We start from the raw sequence: 18,358 nt of genomic DNA on the forward strand, positions 1-18,358 counted from the left end.
GGTAATGATCAGTACCCCAATCCCACTTGGCTCACCAAAGTTCGTTCTTCTAGTTTAAACCGTTCGTTGGCAGTAACAGTTTTAATTTTTAGGTTTCACTCTGTTTTCGCCTATATGGATACATGTAGTTGGAACTCTAAATCCAACACCGGTTGTGCTAGCTCTTTGAAACTTGATACAATAAAGTAGTTGCAATTTCTATCTCTATGGTTTGTTTTCTATTGATGTAGCCCTAAGCAGAGACCTGCGCATATCACTTTCATGGAAAGGGGTTGCCAAGCTTCCAAAAAACTACTAGTTTCCTGAAATCTCAGCACACATTTTTACACCCAATCTGGATCACACTTTCAGGTAATGATCAGTACCCCAATCCCACTTGGCTCACCAAAGTTCGTTCTTCTAGTTTAAACCGTTCGTTGGCAGTAACAGTTTTAATTTTTAGGTTTCACTCTGTTTTCGCCTATATGGATACATGTAGTTGGAACTCTAAATCCAACACCGGTTGTGCTAGCTCTTTGAAACTTGATACAATAAAGTAGTTGCAATTTCTATCTCTATGGTTTGTTTTCTATTGATGTAGCCCTAAGCAGAGACCTGCGCATATCACTTTCATGGAAAGGGGTTGCCAAGCTTCCAAAAAACTACTAGTTTCCTGAAATCTCAGCACACATTTTTACACCCAATCTTGATGACAATTTCAGGTAATGATCAGGACCCCAATCCCACTTGGCTCACCAAATTTTGTTCTTCTAGGTTAAACCGTTCGTTGCCAGTAACAGTTTTAATTTTTAGGTTTCACTCTGTTTTCTCCTATATGGATACATGTAGTTGGAACTCTAAATCCAACACGGTTTGTGCTAGCTCTTTGAAACTTGACACAATAAAGTAGTTCCAAGTTCTATCTCTATGGTTTGTTTCCTATTGATGTAGCCCTAAGCAGAGACTGGCGCAAATCACTTTCATGGAAAGGGGTTGCCAAGCTTCCAAAAAACTACGAGTTTCCTGAAATCTCAGCACACATTTTTTCACCCAATCTTGATGACACTTTCAGGTAATGATCAGTACCCCAATCCCACTGGGCTCACCAAATTTCGTTCTTCTAGGTTAAACCGTTCATTGGCAGTAACAGTTTTAATTTTTAGGTTTCACTCTGTTTTCGCCTATATGGATACATGTAGTTGGAACTCTAAATCCAACACCGTTTGTGCTAGCTCTTTGAACCTTGACACAATAAAGTAGTTGCAATTTCTATCTCTATGTTTTGTTTCCTATTGATGTAGCCCTAAGCAGAGACTGGCGCAAATCACTTTCATGGAAAGGGGTTGCCAAGCTTCCAAAAAACTACGAGTTTCCTGAAATCTCAGCACACATTTTTTCACCCAATCTTGATGACACTTTCAGGTAATGATCAGTACCCCATTCCCACTTGGCTCACCAAATTTCGTTCTTCTAGGTTAAACCGTTCGTTGGCAGTAACAGTTTAAATTTTTAGGTTTCACTCTGTTTTCGCCTATATGGATACATGTAGTTGGAACTCTAAATCAAAGACGGTTTGTGCTACCTCTTTGAAACTTCACACAACAACGTAGTTCCAAGTTCTATTTCTATGGTTTGTTTCCTATTGATGTAGCCCTAAGCAGAGACTGGCGCAAATCACTTTCATGGAAAGTGGTTGCCAAGCTTCCAAAAAACTACTAGTTTCCTGAAAGCTCAGCACACATTTTTACACCCAATCTGGATCACACTTTCAGGTAATGATCAGTACCCCAATCCCACTTGGCTCACCAAATTTCGTTCTTCTAGTTTAAACCGTTCGTTGGCAGTAACAGTTTTAATTTTTAGGTTTCACTCTGTTTTCGCCTATATGGATACATGTAGTTGGAACTCTAAATCCAACACCGGTTGTGCTAGCTCTTTGAAACTTGACACAATAAAGTAGTTCCAAGTTCTATCTCTATGGTTTGTTTCCTATTGATGTAGCCCTAAGCAGAGACTGGCGCAAATCACTTTCATGGAAAGGGGTTGCCAAGCTTCCAAAAAACTACGAGTTCCCTGAAATCTCAGCACACATTTTTTCACCCAATCTTGATGAAAATTTCAGGTAATGATCAGTACCCCAATCCCACTGGGCTCACCAAATTTCGTTCTTCTAGGTTAAACCGTTCGTTGGCAGTAACAGTTTTAATTTTTAGGTTTCACTCTGTTTTCCCCTATATGGATACATGTAGTTGGAACTCTAAATCAAAGACGGTTTGAGCTAGCTCTTTGAAACTTGACACAATAAAGTAGTTCCAAGTTCTATCTCTATGGTTTGTTTCCTATTGATGTACCCCTAAGCAGAGACTGGCGCAAATCACTTTCATGGAAATGGGTTGCCAATCTTCCAAAAAACTACGAGTTTCCTGAAATCTCAGCACAAATTTTTTCACCCAAAGTTGATGACACTTTCAGGTAATGTTCAGTACCCCAATCCCTCTTGGCTCAAAAAATTTCGTTCTTCTAGGTTAAACCGTTCATTGGCAGTAACAGTTTTAATTTTTAGGTTTCACTCTGTTTTCCCCTATATGGATACATGTAGTTGGAACTCTAAATCCAACAAGGTTTGTGCTAGCTCTTTGAAAATTGACACAATAAAGTAGTTCCAAGTTCTGTCTCTACGGTTTGTTTCCTATTGATGTAGCCCTAAGCAGAGACTGGCGCAAATCACTTTTCTCGAAAGGGGTTGCCAAGCCTCCAAAAAACTACTAGTTTCCTGAAATCTCAGCACATATTTTTTCACCCAATCTTCATTACACTTTCAGGTAATGATCAGTACCCCAATCCCACTTGGCTCACCAAATTTCGTTCTTCTAGGTTAAACCGTTCGTTGGCAGTAACTGTTTTAATTTTTAGGTTTCACTCTGTTTTCGCCTATATGGATACATGCAGTTGGAACTCTAAATCCAACACGGTTTGTGCTAGCTCTTTGAAAGTTGACACAATAAAGTAGTTCCAAGTACTATCTCTATGGTTTGTTTCCTATTGATGTAGCCCTAAGTAGAGACTGGCGCAAATCAGTTTCATGGAAAGGGGTTGCCAAGCTTCCAAAAAACTTCGAGTTTCCTGAAATCTCAGCACACATTTTTTCACCCAATCTTCATGACACTTTCAGGAAATGATCAGTACCCCAATCCCACTTGGCTCACCAAATTTCGTTCTTCTAGGTTAAACCGTTCGTTGGCAGTAACAGTTTTAATTTTTAGGTTTCACTCTGTTTTCGCCTATATGGATACATGTAGTTGGACTCTAAATCCAACAAGGTTTGTGCTAGCTCTTTGAAAATTGACACAATAAAGTAGTTCCAAGTTCTGTCTCTACGGTTTGTTTCCTATTGATGTAGCCCTAAGCAGAGACTGGCGCAAATCACTTTTATGGAAAGGGGTTGCCAAGCTTCCAAAAATCTACGAGTTTCCTGAAATCTCAGCACATATTTTTTCACCCAATCTTCATTACACTTTCAGGTAATGATCAGTACCCCAATCCCACTTGGCTCACCAAATTTCGTTCTTCTAGGTTAAACCGTTCGTTGGCAGTAACAGTTTTAATTTTTAGGTTTCACTCTGTTTTCGCCTATATGGATACATGTAGTTGGAACTCTAAATCCAACACGGTTTGTGCTAGCTCTTTGAAAATTGACATAATAAAGTAGTTCCAAGTTCTATCTCTATGGTTTGTTTCCTATTGATGTAGCCCTAAGCAGAGACTGGCGCAAATCACTTTTATGGAAAGGGGTTGCCAAGCTTCCAAAAAACTACGAGTTTCCTGAAATCTCAGCACATATTTTTTCACCCAATCTTCATTACACTTTCAGGTAATGATCAGTACCCAATCCCACTGGGCTCACCAAATTTCGTTCTTCTAGGTTAAACCGTTCGTTGGCAGTAACAGTTTTAATTTTTAGGTTTCACTCTGTTTTCGCCTGTATGGATGCATGTATTTGGAACTCTCAATCAAACACGGTTTGTGCTAGCTCTTTGAAAATTGACACAATAAAGTAGTTCCAAGTTCTGTCTCTATAGTTTGTTTCCTATTGATGTAGCCCTAAGCAGAGACTGGCGCAAATCACTTTCATGGAAAGGGGTTGCCAAGCTTCCAAAAAACTACGAGTTTCCTGAAATCTCAGCACACATTTTTTCACCCAATCTTGATGACACTTTCAGGTAATGATCAGTACCCCAATCCCACTTGGCTCACCAAATTTCGTTCTTCTTGCTTAAACCGTTCGCTGGCAGTAACAGTTTTAATTTTTAGGTTTCACTCAGTTTTCGCCTGTATGGATGCATGTATTTGGAACTCTCAATCAAACACGGTTTGTGCTAGCTCTTTGAAAATTGACACAATAAAGTAGTTCCAAGTTCTGTCTCTATAGTTTGTTTCCTATTGATGTAGCCCTAAGCAGAGACTGGCGCAAATCACTTTCATGGAAAGGGGTTGCCAAGCTTCCAAAAAACTACGAGTTTCCTGAAATCTCAGCACACATTTTTTCACCCAATCTTGATGACACTTTCAGGTAATGATCAGTACGCCTATCCCACTTGGCTCACCAAATTTCGTTCTTCTAGGTTAAACCGTTCGTTGGCAGTAACTGTTTTAATTTTTAGGTTTCACTCTGTTTTCGCCTATATGGATACATGTAGTTGGAACTCTAAATCCAACACGGTTTGTGCTAGCTCTTTGAAAGTTGACACAATAAAGTAGTTCCAAGTTCTATCTCTATGGTTTGTTTCCTATTGATGTAGCCCTAAGCAGAGACTGGCGCAAATCACTTTCATGGAAAGGGGTTGCCAAGCTTCCAAAAAACTACGAGTTTCCTGAAATCTCAGCACACATTTTTTCACCCAATCTTCATGACACTTTCAGGTAATGATCAGTACCCCAATCCCACTTGGCTCACCAAATTTCGTTCTTCTAGGTTAAACCGTTCGTTGGCAGTAACAGTTTTAATTTTAGTTTTCACTCTGTTTTCGCCTACATGGATACCTGTATTTGGAACTCTAAATCAAAGACGGTTTGTGCTAGCTCTTTGAAACTTCACACAATAACGTAGTTCCAAGTTCTATCTCTATGGTTTGTTTCCTATTGATGTAGCCCTAAGCAGAGACTGGCGCAAATCACTTTCATGGAAAGTGGTTGCCAAGCTTCCAAATAACTACGAGTTTCCTGAAATCTCAGCACACATTTTTTCACCCAATCTGGATCCCACTTTCAGGTAATGATCAGTACCCCAATCCCACTTGGCTCACCAAATTTCGTTCTTCTAGTTTAAACCGTTCGTTGGCAGTAACAGTATTAATTTTTAGGTTTCACTCTGTTTTCGCCTATATGGATACATGTAGTTGGAACTCTAAATCCAACACCGTTTGTGCTAGCTCTTTGAAACTTGAAACAATAAAGTAGTTGCAATTTCTATCTCTATGGTTTGTTTTCTATTGATGTAGCCCTAAGCAGAGACCTGCGCATATCACTTTCATGGAAAGGGGTTGCCAAGCTTCCAAAAAACTATGAGTTTCCTGAAATCTCAGCACACATTTTTACACCCAATCTTGATGACAATTTCAGGTAATGATCAGGACCCCAATCCCACTTGGCTCACCAAATTTCGTTCTTCTAGGTTAAACCGTTCGTTGCCAGTAACAGTTTTAATTTTTAGGTTTCACTCTGTTTTCTGCTATATGGATACATGTAGTTGGAACTATAAATCAAACACGGTTTTTGCTAGCTCTTTGAAACTTGACATAATGAAGGAGATCCAAGTTCTATCTCTTTGGATTGTTTCCTATTGATATAGCCCTAAGGAGAGACTGGCGCAAATCACTTTCATGGAAAGGGGTTGCCAAGCTTCCAAAAAACTACGAGTTTCCTGAAATCTCAGTACACCTTTTTTCACCCAATCTTGATGACACTTTCAGGTAATGATCAGTACCCCAATCCAACTTGGCTCACCAAATTTCGTTCTTCTAGGTTAAACCGTTCACTGGCAGTAACAGTTTTAATTTTTAGGTTTCACTCTGTTTTCTCCTATATGGATACATGTAGTTGGAACTCTAAATCAAACACGGTTTTTGCTAGCTCTTTGAAACTTGACACAATAAAGTAGTTCCAAGTTCTATCTCTATGGTTTTTTTCCTATTGATGTAGCCCTAAGCAGAGACTGGCGCAAATCACTTTCATGGAAAGGGGTTGCCAATCTTCCAAAAAAATACGAGTTTCCTGAAATCACAGCACACATTTTTTCACCCAATCTTGATGACACTATCAGGTAATGATCAGTACCCCAATCCCACTTGGCTCACCAAATTTCCTTCTTCTAGGTTAAACCGTTCGCTGGCAGTAACAGTTTTAATTTTTAGGTTTCACTCTGTTTTCTCCTATATGGATACATGTAGTTGGAACTCTAAATCAAACACGGTTTTTGCTAGCTCTTTGAAACTTGACACAATAAAGTAGTTCCAAGTTCTATCTCTATGGTTTGTTTCCTATTGATGTAGCCCTAAGCAGAGACTGGCGCAAATCACTTTTATGGAAAGGGGTTGCCAAGCTTCCAAAAAACTACGAGTTTCCTGAAATCTCAGCACATTTTTTTTCACCCAATCTTCATTACACTTTCAGGTAATGATCAGTACCCAAATCCCACTTGGCTCACCAAATTTCGTTCTTCTAGATTAAACCGTTCGTTGGCAGTAACAGTTTTAATTTTTAGTTTTCACTCTGTTTTCGCCTATATGGATACATGTAGTTGGAACTCTAAATCAAACACGGTTTGTGCTAGCTCTTTGAAACTTAACACAATAAAGTAGTTCCAAGTTCTATCTCTATGGTTTGTTTCCTATTGATGTAGCCCTAAGCAGACTGGCGCAAATCACTTTCATGGAAAGGGGTTGCCAAGATTCCAAAAAAATACGAGTTTCCTGAAATCTCAGCACACATTTTTTCACCCTATTTTAATGCACTTTCAGGTAATGATCAGAACCCCAATCCCAGTTGGCTCACCAAATTTCGTTCTTCTTGCTTAAACCGTTCGTTGGCAGTAACAGTTTTAATTTTTAGGTTTCACTCTGTTTCGCCTGTATGGATACATGTAGTTGGAACTCTCAATCAAACACGGTTTGTGCTAGCTCTTTGAAACATGACACAATAAAGTAGTTCCAAGTTCTATCTCTATGGTTTGTTTCCTATTGATGTAGCCCTAAGCAGAGACTGGCGCAAATCACTTTCATGGAAAGGGGTTGCCAAACTTCCAAAAAACTACCGGTTTCCTGAAATCTCACCACACATTTTTTCACCCAATTTTGATGACACTTTCAGGTAATGATCAGTACCCCAATCCCACTTGGCTCACCAAATTTCGTTCTTCTAGGTTAAACCGTTCGTTGGCAGTAACAGTTTTAATTTTAGTTTTCACTCTGTTTTCGCCTATATGGATACCTGTATTTGGAACTCTAAATCAAACACGGTTTTTGCTAGCTCTTTGAAACTTGACACAATAAAGTAGTTCCAAGTTCTATCTCTATGGTTTGTTTCCTATTGATGTAGCCCTAAGCAGAGACTGGCGCAAATCACTTTCATGGAAAGGGGTTGCCAAGCTTCCAAAAAACTACGAGTTCCCTGAAATCTCAGCACACATTTTTTCACCCAATCTTGATGAAAATTTCAGGTAATGATCAGTACCCCAATCCCACTGGGCTCACCAAATTTCGTTCTTCTAGGTTAAACCGTTCGTTGGCAGTAACAGTTTTAATTTTTAGGTTTCACTCTGTTTTCGCCTAAATGGATACATGTAGTTGGAACTCTAAATCCAACACCGTTTGTGCTAGCTCTTTGAACCTTGACACAATAAAGTAGTTGCAATTTCTATCTCTATGTTTTGTTTCCTATTGATGTAGCCCTAAGCAGAGACTGGCGCAAATCACTTTCATGGAAAGGGGTTGCCAAGCTTCCAAAAAACTACGAGTTTCCTGAAATCTCAGCACACATTTTTTCACCCAATCTTGATGACACTTTCAGGTAATGATCAGTACCCCATTCCCACTTGGCTCACCAAATTTCGTTCTTCTAGGTTAAACCATTCGTTGGCAGTAACAGTTTAAATTTTTAGGTTTCACTCTATTTTCGCCTATATGGATACATGTAGTTGGAACTCTAAATCAAAGACGGTTTGTGCTAGCTCTTTGAAACTTCACACAACAACGTAGTTCCAAGTTCTATTTCTATGGTTTGTTTCCTATTGATGTAGCCCTAAGCAGAGACTGGCGCAAATCACTTTCATGGAAAGTGGTTGCCAAGCTTCCAAAAAACTACTAGTTTCCTGAAATCTCAGCACACATTTTTACACCCAATATGGATCACACTTTCAGGTAATGATCAGTACCCCAATCCCACTTGGCTCACCAAATTTCGTTCTTCTAGTTTAAACCGTTCGTTGGCAGTAACAGTTTTAATATTTAGGTTTCACTCTGTTTTCGCCTATATGGATACATGTAGTTGGAACTCTAAATCCAACACCGGTTGTGCTAGCTCTTTGAAACTTGACACAATAAAGTAGTTCCAAGTTCTATCTCTATGGTTTGTTTCCTATTGATGTAGCCCTAAGCAGAGACTGGTGCAAATCACTTTCATGGAACGGGGTTGCCAAGCTTCCAAAAAACTACGAGTTTCCTGAAATCTCAGCACACATTTTTTCACCCAATCTTGATGAAATTTTCAGGTAATGATCAGTACCCCAATCCCACTGGGCTCACCAAATTTCGTTCTTCTAGGTTAAACCGTTCGTTGGCAGTAACAGTTTTAATTTTTAGGTTTCACTCTGTTTTCGCCTATATGGATACATGTAGTTGGAACTCTAAATCCAACACCGTTTGTGCTAGCTCTTTGAACCTTGACACAATAAAGTAGTTGCAATTTCTATCTCTATGTTTTGTTTCCTATTGATGTAGCCCTAAGCAGAGACTGGCGCAAATCACTTTCATGGAAAGGGGTTGCCAAGCTTCCATAAAGTACGAGTTTCCTGAAATCTCAGCACACATTTTTTCACCCAATCTTGATGACACTTTCAGGTAATGATCAGTACCCCATTCCCACTTGGCTCACCAAATTTCGTTCTTCTAGGTTAAACCGTTCGTTGGCAGTAACAGTTTAAATTTTTAGGTTTCACTCTGTTTTCGCCTATATGGATACATGTAGTTGGAACTCTAAATCAAAGACGGTTTGTGCTAGCTCTTTGAAACTTCACACAACAACGTAGTTCCAAGTTCTATTTCTATGGTTTGTTTCCTATTGATGTAGCCCTAAGCAGAGACTGGCGCAAATCACTTTCATGGAAAGTGGTTGCCAAGCTTCCAAAAAACTACTAGTTTCCTGAAATCTCAGCACACATTTTTACACCCAATCTGGATCACACTTTCAGGTAATGATCAGTACCCCAATCCCACTTGGCTCACCAAATTTCGTTCTTCTAGTTTAAACCGTTCGTTGGCAGTAACAGTTTTAATTTTTAGGTTTCACTCTGTTTTCGCCTATATGGATACATGTAGTTGGAACTCTAAATCCAACACCGGTTGTGCTAGCTCTTTGAAACTTGACACAATAAAGTAGTTGCAATTTCTATCTCTATGTTTTGTTTCCTATTGATGTAGCCCTAAGCAGAGACTGGCGCAAATCACTTTCATGGAAAGGGGTTGCCAAGCTTCCAAAAAACTACGAGTTTCCTGAAATCTCAGCACACATTTTTTCACCCAATCTTGATGACACTTTCAGGTAATGATCAGTACCCCATTCCCACTTGGCTCACCAAATTTCGTTCTTCTAGGTTAAACCGTTCGTTGGCAGTAACAGTTTAAATTTTTAGGTTTCACTCTGTTTTCGCCTATATGGATACATGTAGTTGGAACTCTAAATCAAAGACGGTTTGTGCTACCTCTTTGAAACTTCACACAACAACGTAGTTCCAAGTTCTATTTCTATGGTTTGTTTCCTATTGATGTAGCCCTAAGCAGAGAATGGCGCAAATCACTTTCATGGAAAGTGGTTGCCAAGCTTCCAAAAAACTACTAGTTTCCTGAAATCTCAGCACACATTTTTACACCCAATCTGGATCACACTTTCAGGTAATGATCAGTACCCCAATCCCACTTGGCTCACCAAATTTCGTTCTTCTAGTTTAAACCGTTCGTTGGCAGTAACAGTTTTAATTTTTAGGTTTCACTCTGTTTTCGCCTATATGGATACATGTAGTTGGAACTCTAAATCCAACACCGGTTGTGCTAGCTCTTTGAAACTTGACACAATAAAGTAGTTCCAAGTTCTATCTCTATGGTTTGTTTCCTATTGATGTAGCCCTAAGCAGAGACTGGCGCAAATCACTTTCATGGAAAGGGGTTGCCAAGCTTCCAAAAAACTACGAGTTTCCTGAAATCTCAGCACACATTTTTTCACCCAATCTTGATGAAAATTTCAGGTAATGATCAGTACCCCAATCCCACTGGGCTCACCAAATTTCATTCTTCTAGGTTAAACCGTTCGTTGGCAGTAACAGTTTTAATTTTTAGGTTTCACTCTGTTTTCGCCTATATGGATACATGTAGTTGGAACTCTAAATCCAACACCGTTTGTGCTAGCTCTTTGAACCTTGACACAATAAAGTAGTTGCAATTTCTATCTCTATGTTTTGTTTCCTATTGATGTAGCCCTAAGCAGAGACTGGCGCAAATCACTTTCATGGAAAGTGGTTGCCAAGCTTCCAAAAAACTACGAGTTTCCTGAAATCTCAGCACACATTTTTTCACCCAATCTTGATGACACTTTCAGGTAATGATCAGTACCCCATTCCCACTTGGCTCACCAAATTTCGTTCTTCTAGGTTAAACCGTTCGTTGGCAGTAACAGTTTAAATTTTTAGGTTTCACTCTGTTTTCGCCTATATGGATACATGTAGTTGGAACTCTAAATCAAAGACGGTTTGTGCTACCTCTTTGAAACTTCACACAACAACGTAGTTCCAAGTTCTATTTCTATGGTTTGTTTCCTATTGATGTAGCCCTAAGCAGAGACTGGCGCAAATCACTTTCATGGAAAGTGGTTGCCAAGCTTCCAAAAAACTACTAGTTTCCTGAAATCTCAGCACACATTTTTACACCCAATCTGGATCACACTTTCAGGTAATGATCAGTACCCCAATCCCACTTGGGTCACCAAAGTTCGTTCTTCTAGTTTAAACCGTTCGTTGGCAGTAACAGTTTTAATTTTTAGGTTTCACTCTGTTTTCGCCTATATGGATACATGTAGTTGGAACTCTAAATCCAACACCGGTTGTGCTAGCTCTTTGAAACTTGATACAATAAAGTAGTTGCAATTTCTATCTCTATGGTTTGTTTTCTATTGATGTAGCCCTAAGCAGAGACCTGCGCATATCACTTTCATGGAAAGGGGTTGCCAAGCTTCCAAAAAACTACTAGTTTCCTGAAATCTCAGCACACATTTTTACACCCAATCTTGATGACAATTTCAGGTAATGATCAGGACCCCAATCCCACTTGGCTCACCAAATTTTGTTCTTCTAGGTTAAACCGTTCGTTGCCAGTAACAGTTTTAATTTTTAGGTTTCACTCTGTTTTCTCCTATATGGATACATGTAGTTGGAACTCTAAATCAAAGACGGTTTGAGCTAGCTCTTTGAAACATGACACAATAAAGTAGTTCCAAGTTCTATCTCTATGGTTTGTTTCCTATTGATGTAGCCCTAAGCAGAGACTGGCGCAAATCACTTTCATGGAAAGGGGTTGCCAAGCTTCCAAAAAACTACGAGTTTCCTGAAATCTCAGCACACATTTTTTCACCCAATCTTGATGACACTTTCAGGTAATGATCAGTACCCCAATCCCACTGGGCTCACCAAATTTCGTTCTTCTAGGTTAAACCGTTCGTTGGCAGTAACAGTTTTAATTTTTAGGTTTCACTCTGTTTTCGCCTATATGGATACATGTAGTTGGAACTCTAAATCCAACACCGTTTGTGCTAGCTCTTTGAACCTTGACACAATAAAGTAGTTGCAATTTCTATCTCTATGTTTTGTTTCCTATTGATGTAGCCCTAAGCAGAGACTGGCGCAAATCACTTTCATGGAAAGGGGTTGCCAAGCTTCCAAAAAACTACGAGTTTCCTGAAATCTCAGCACACATTTTTTCACCCAATCTTGATGACACTTTCAGGTAATGATCAGTACCCCATTCCCACTTGGCTCACCAAATTTCGTTCTTCTAGGTTAAACCGTTCGTTGGCAGTAACAGTTTAAATTTTTAGGTTTCACTCTGTTTTCGCCTATATGGATACATGTAGTTGGAACTCTAAATCAAAGACGGTTTGTGCTACCTCTTTGAAACTTCACACAACAACGTAGTTCCAAGTTCTATTTCTATGGTTTGTTTCCTATTGATGTAGCCCTAAGCAGAGACTGGCGCAAATCACTTTCATGGAAAGTGGTTGCCAAGCTTCCAAAAAACTACTAGTTTCCTGAAATCTCAGCACACATTTTTACACCCAATCTGGATCACACTTTCAGGTAATGATCAGTACCCCAATCCCACTTGGCTCACCAAAGTTCGTTCTTCTAGTTTAAACCGTTCGTTGGCAGTAACAGTTTTAATTTTTAGGTTTCACTCTGTTTTCGCCTATATGGATACATGTAGTTGGAACTCTAAATCCAACACCGGTTGTGCTAGCTCTTTGAAACTTGATACAATAAAGTAGTTGCAATTTCTATCTCTATGGTTTGTTTTCTATTGATGTAGCCCTAAGCAGAGACCTGCGCATATCACTTTCATGGAAAGGGGTTGCCAAGCTTCCAAAAAACTACTAGTTTCCTGAAATCTCAGCACACATTTTTACACCCAATCTTGATGACAATTTCAGGTAATGATCAGGACCCCAATCCCACTTGGCTCACCAAATTTTGTTCTTCTAGGTTAAACCGTTCGTTGCCAGTAACAGTTTTAATTTTTAGGTTTCACTCTGTTTTCTCCTATATGGATACATGTAGTTGGAACTCTAAATCAAAGACGGTTTGAGCTAGCTCTTTGAAACTTGACACAATAAAGTAGTTCCAAGTTCTATCTCTATGGTTTGTTTCCTATTGATGTAGCCCTAAGCAGAGACTGGCGCAAATCACTTTCATGGAAAGGGGTTGCCAAGCTTCCAAAAAACTACGAGTTTCCTGAAATCTCAGCACACATTTTTTCACCCAATCTTGATGACACTTTCAGGTAATGATCAGTACCCCAATCCCACTGGGCTCACCAAATTTCGTTCTTCTAGGTTAAACCGTTCGTTGGCAGTAACAGTTTTAATTTTTAGGTTTCACTCTGTTTTCGCCTATATGGATACATGTAGTTGGAACTCTAAATCCAACACCGTTTGTGCTAGCTCTTTGAACCTTGACACAATAAAGTAGTTGCAATTTCTATCTCTATGTTTTGTTTCCTATTGATGTAGCCCTAAGCAGAGACTGGCGCAAATCACTTTCATGGAAAGGGGTTGCCAAGCTTCCAAAAAACTACGAGTTTCCTGAAATCTCAGCACACATTTTTTCACCCAATCTTGATGACACTTTCAGGTAATGATCAGTACCCCATTCCCACTTGGCTCACCAAATTTCGTTCTTCTAGGTTAAACCGTTCGTTGGCAGTAACAGTTTAAATTTTTAGGTTTCACTCTGTTTTCGCCTATATGGATACATGTAGTTGGAACTCTAAATCAAAGACGGTTTGTGCTACCTCTTTGAAACTTCACACAACAACGTAGTTCCAAGTTCTATTTCTATGGTTTGTTTCCTATTGATGTAGCCCTAAGCAGAGACTGGCGCAAATCACTTTCATGGAAAGTGGTTGCCAAGCTTCCAAAAAACTACTAGTTTCCTGAAAGCTCAGCACACATTTTTACACCCAATCTGGATCACACTTTCAGGTAATGATCAGTACCCCAATCCCACTTGGCTCACCAAATTTCGTTCTTCTAGTTTAAACCGTTCGTTGGCAGTAACAGTTTTAATTTTTAGGTTTCACTCTGTTTTCGCCTATATGGATACATGTAGTTGGAACTCTAAATCCAACACCGGTTGTGCTAGCTCTTTGAAACTTGACACAATAAAGTAGTTCCAAGTTCTATCTCTATGGTTTGTTTCCTATTGATGTAGCCCTAAGCAGAGACTGGCGCAAATCACTTTCATGGAAAGGGGTTGCCAAGCTTCCAAAAAACTACGAGTTCCCTGAAATCTCAGCACACATTTTTTCACCCAATCTTGATGAAAATTTCAGGTAATGATCAGTACCCCAATCCCACTGGGCTCACCAAATTTCGTTCTTCTAGGTTAAACCGTTCGTTGGCAGTAACAGTTTTAATTTTTAGGTTTCACTCTGTTTTCCCCTATATGGATACATGTAGTTGGAACTCTAAATCAAAGACGGTTTGAGCTAGCTCTTTGAAACTTGACACAATAAAGTAGTTCCAAGTTCTATCTCTATGGTTTGTTTCCTATTGATGTACCCCTAAGCAGAGACTGGCGCAAATCACTTTCATGGAAATGGGTTGCCAATCTTCCAAAAAACTACGAGTTTCCTGAAATCTCAGCACAAATTTTTTCACCCAAAGTTGATGACACTTTCAGGTAATGTTCAGTACCCCAATCCCTCTTGGCTCAAAAAATTTCGTTCTTCTAGGTTAAACCGTTCATTGGCAGTAACAGTTTTAATTTTTAGGTTTCACTCTGTTTTCCCCTATATGGATACATGTAGTTGGAACTCTAAATCCAACAAGGTTTGTGCTAGCTCTTTGAAAATTGACACAATAAAGTAGTTCCAAGTTCTGTCTCTACGGTTTGTTTCCTATTGATGTAGCCCTAAGCAGAGACTGGCGCAAATCACTTTTCTCGAAAGGGGTTGCCAAGCCTCCAAAAAACTACTAGTTTCCTGAAATCTCAGCACATATTTTTTCACCCAATCTTCATTACACTTTCAGGTAATGATCAGTACCCCAATCCCACTTGGCTCACCAAATTTCGTTCTTCTAGGTTAAACCGTTCGTTGGCAGTAACAGTTTTAATTTTTAGGTTTCACTCTGTTTTCGCCTATATGGATACATGTAGTTGGAACTCTAAATCCAACACGGTTTGTGCTAGCTCTTTGAAAATTGACATAATAAAGTAGTTCCAAGTTCTATCTCTATGGTTTGTTTCCTATTGATGTAGCCCTAAGCAGAGACTGGCGCAAATCACTTTTATGGAAAGGGGTTGCCAAGCTTCCAAAAAACTACGAGTTTCATGAAATCTCAGCACATATTTTTTCACCCAATCTTCATTACACTTTCAGGTAATGATCAGTACCCAATCCCACTGGGCTCACCAAATTTTGTTCTTCTAGGTTAAACCGTTCGTTGGCAGTAACAGTTTTAATTTTTAGGTTTCACTCTGTTTTCTCCTATATGGATACATGTAGTTGGAACTCTAAATCAAAGACGGTTTGAGCTAGCTCTTTGAAACTTGACACTATAAAGTAGTTCCAAGTTCTATCTCTATGGTTTGTTTCCTATTGTTGTAGCCCTAAGCAGAGACTGGGGCAAATCACTTTCATGGAAAGGGGTTGCCAATCTTCCAAAAAACTACGAGTTTCCTGAAATCTCAGCACAATTTTTTTCACCCAATCTTGATGACACTTTCAGGTAATGTTCAGTACCCCAATCCCACATGGCTCAAAAAATTTTGTTCTTCTAGGTTAAACCGTTCGATGGCAGTAACAGTTTTAATTTTTAGGTTTCACTCTGTTTTCCCCTATATGGATACATGTATTTGGAACTCTAAATCCAACATGGTTTGTGCTAGCTCTTTGAAAATTGACACAATAAAGTAGTTCAAAGTTCTATCTCTATGGTTTGTTTCCTATTGATGTAGCCCTAAGCAGAGACTGGCGCAAATCACTTTTATGGAAAGGGGTTGCCAAGCTTCCAAAAAACTACGAGTTTCCTGAAATCTCAGCACATATTTTTTCACCCAATCTTCATTACACTTTCAGGTAATGATCAGTACCCCAATCCCACTTGGCTGACCAAATTTCGTTCTTCTAGGTTAAACCGTTCGTTGGCAGTAACAGTTTTAATTTTTAGGTATCACTCTGTTTTCGCCTATATGGATACATGTAGTTGGAAATCTAAATCCAACACGGTTAGTGCTAGCTCTTTGAAACTTGACACAATAAAGTAGTTCCAAGTTCTATCTCTATGGTTTCTTTCCTATTGATGTAGCGCTAAGCAGAGACTGGCGCAAATCACTTTAATGGAAAGGGGTTGCCAAGCTTCCAAAAAACTACGAGTTTCCTGAAATCTCACCACACATTTTTTCACCCAATCTTGATTACACTTTCAGGTAATGATCAGTACACCTATCCCACTTGGCTCACCAAATTTCGTTCTTCTAGGTTAAACCGTTCGTTGGCAGTAACTGTTTTAATTTTTAGGTTTCACTCTGTTTTCGCCTATATGGATACATGCAGTTGGAACTCTAAATCCAACACGGTTTGTGCTAGCTCTTTGAAAGTTGACACAATAAAGTAGTTCCAAGTACTACCTCTATGGTTTGTTTCCTATTGATGTAGCCCTAAGTAGAGACTGGCGCAAATCAGTTTCATGGAAAGGGGTTGCCAAGCTTCCAAAAAACTTCGAGTTTCCTGAAATCTCAGCACACATTTTTTCACCCAATCTTCATGACACTTTCAGGAAATGATCAGTACCCCAATCCCACTTGGCTCACCAAATTTCGTTCTTCTAGGTTAAACCGTTCGTTGGCAGTAACAGTTTTAATTTTTAGGTTTCACTCTGTTTTCGCCTATATGGATACATGTAGTTGGAACTCTAAATCCAACAAGGTTTGTGCTAGCTCTTTGAAAATTGACACAATAAAGTAGTTCCAAGTTCTGTCTCTACGGTTTGTTTCCTATTGATGTAGCCCTAAGCAGAGACTGGCGCAAATCACTTTTATGGAAAGGGGTTGCCAAGCTTCCAAAAATCTACGAGTTTCCTGAAATCTCAGCACATATTTTTTCACCCAATCTTCATTACACTTTCAGGTAATGATCAGTACCCCAATCCCACTTGGCTCACCAAATTTCGTTCTTCTAGGTTAAACCGTTCGTTGGCAGTAACAGTTTTAATTTTTAGGTTTCACTCTGTTTTCGCCTATATGGATACATGTAGTTGGAACTCTAAATCCAACACGGTTTGTGCTAGCTCTTTGAAAATTGACATAATAAAGTAGTTCCAAGTTCTATCTCTATGGTTTGTTTCCTATTGATGTAGCCCTAAGCAGAGACTGGAGCAAATCACTTTTATGGAAAGGGGTTGCCAAGCTTCCAAAAAACTACGAGTTTCCTGAAATCTCAGCACATATTTTTTCACCCAATCTTCATTACACTTTCAGGTAATGATCAGTACCCAATCCCACTGGGCTCACCAAATTTCGTTCTTCTAGGTTAAACCGTTCGTTGGCAGTAACAGTTTTAATTTTTAGGTTTCACTCTGTTTTCTCCTATATGGATACATGTAGTTGGAACTCTAAATCAAAGACGGTTTGAGCTAGCTGTTTGAAACTTGACACAATAAAGTAGTTCCAAGTTCTATCTCTATGTTTTGTTTCCTATTGATGTAGCCCTAAGCAGAGACTGGCGCAAATCACTTTCATGGAAAGGGGTTGCCAAGCTTCCAAAAAGTACGAGTTTCCTGAAATCTCAGCACACATTTTTTCACCCAATCTTGATGACACTTTCAGGTAATGATCAGTACCCCATTCCCACTTGGCTCACCAAATTTCGTTCTTCTAGGTTAAACCGTTCGTTGGCAGTAACAGTTTAAATTTTTAGGTTTCACTCTGTTTTCGCCTATATGGATACATGTAGTTGGAACTCTAAATCAAAGACGGTTTGTGCTAGCTCTTTGAAACTTCACACAACAACGTAGTTCCAAGTTCTATTTCTATGGTTTGTTTCCTATTGATGTAGCCCTAAGCAGAGACTGGCGCAAATCACTTTCATGGAAAGTGGTTGCCAAGCTTCCAAAAAACTACTAGTTTCCTGAAATCTCAGCACACATTTTTACACCCAATCTGGATCACACTTTCAGGTAATGATCAGTACCCCAATCCCACTTGGCTCACCAAATTTCGTTCTTCTAGTTTAAACCGTTCGTTGGCAGTAACAGTTTTAATTTTTAGGTTTCACTCTGTTTTCGCCTATATGGATACATGTAGTTGGAACTCTAAATCCAACACCGGTTGTGCTAGCTCTTTGAA

This window comes from Spermophilus citellus (assembly GCF_964194105.1).
Source record: "Spermophilus citellus genome assembly, chromosome: 16".
Lineage (NCBI taxonomy): Eukaryota > Metazoa > Chordata > Mammalia > Rodentia > Sciuridae > Spermophilus > Spermophilus citellus.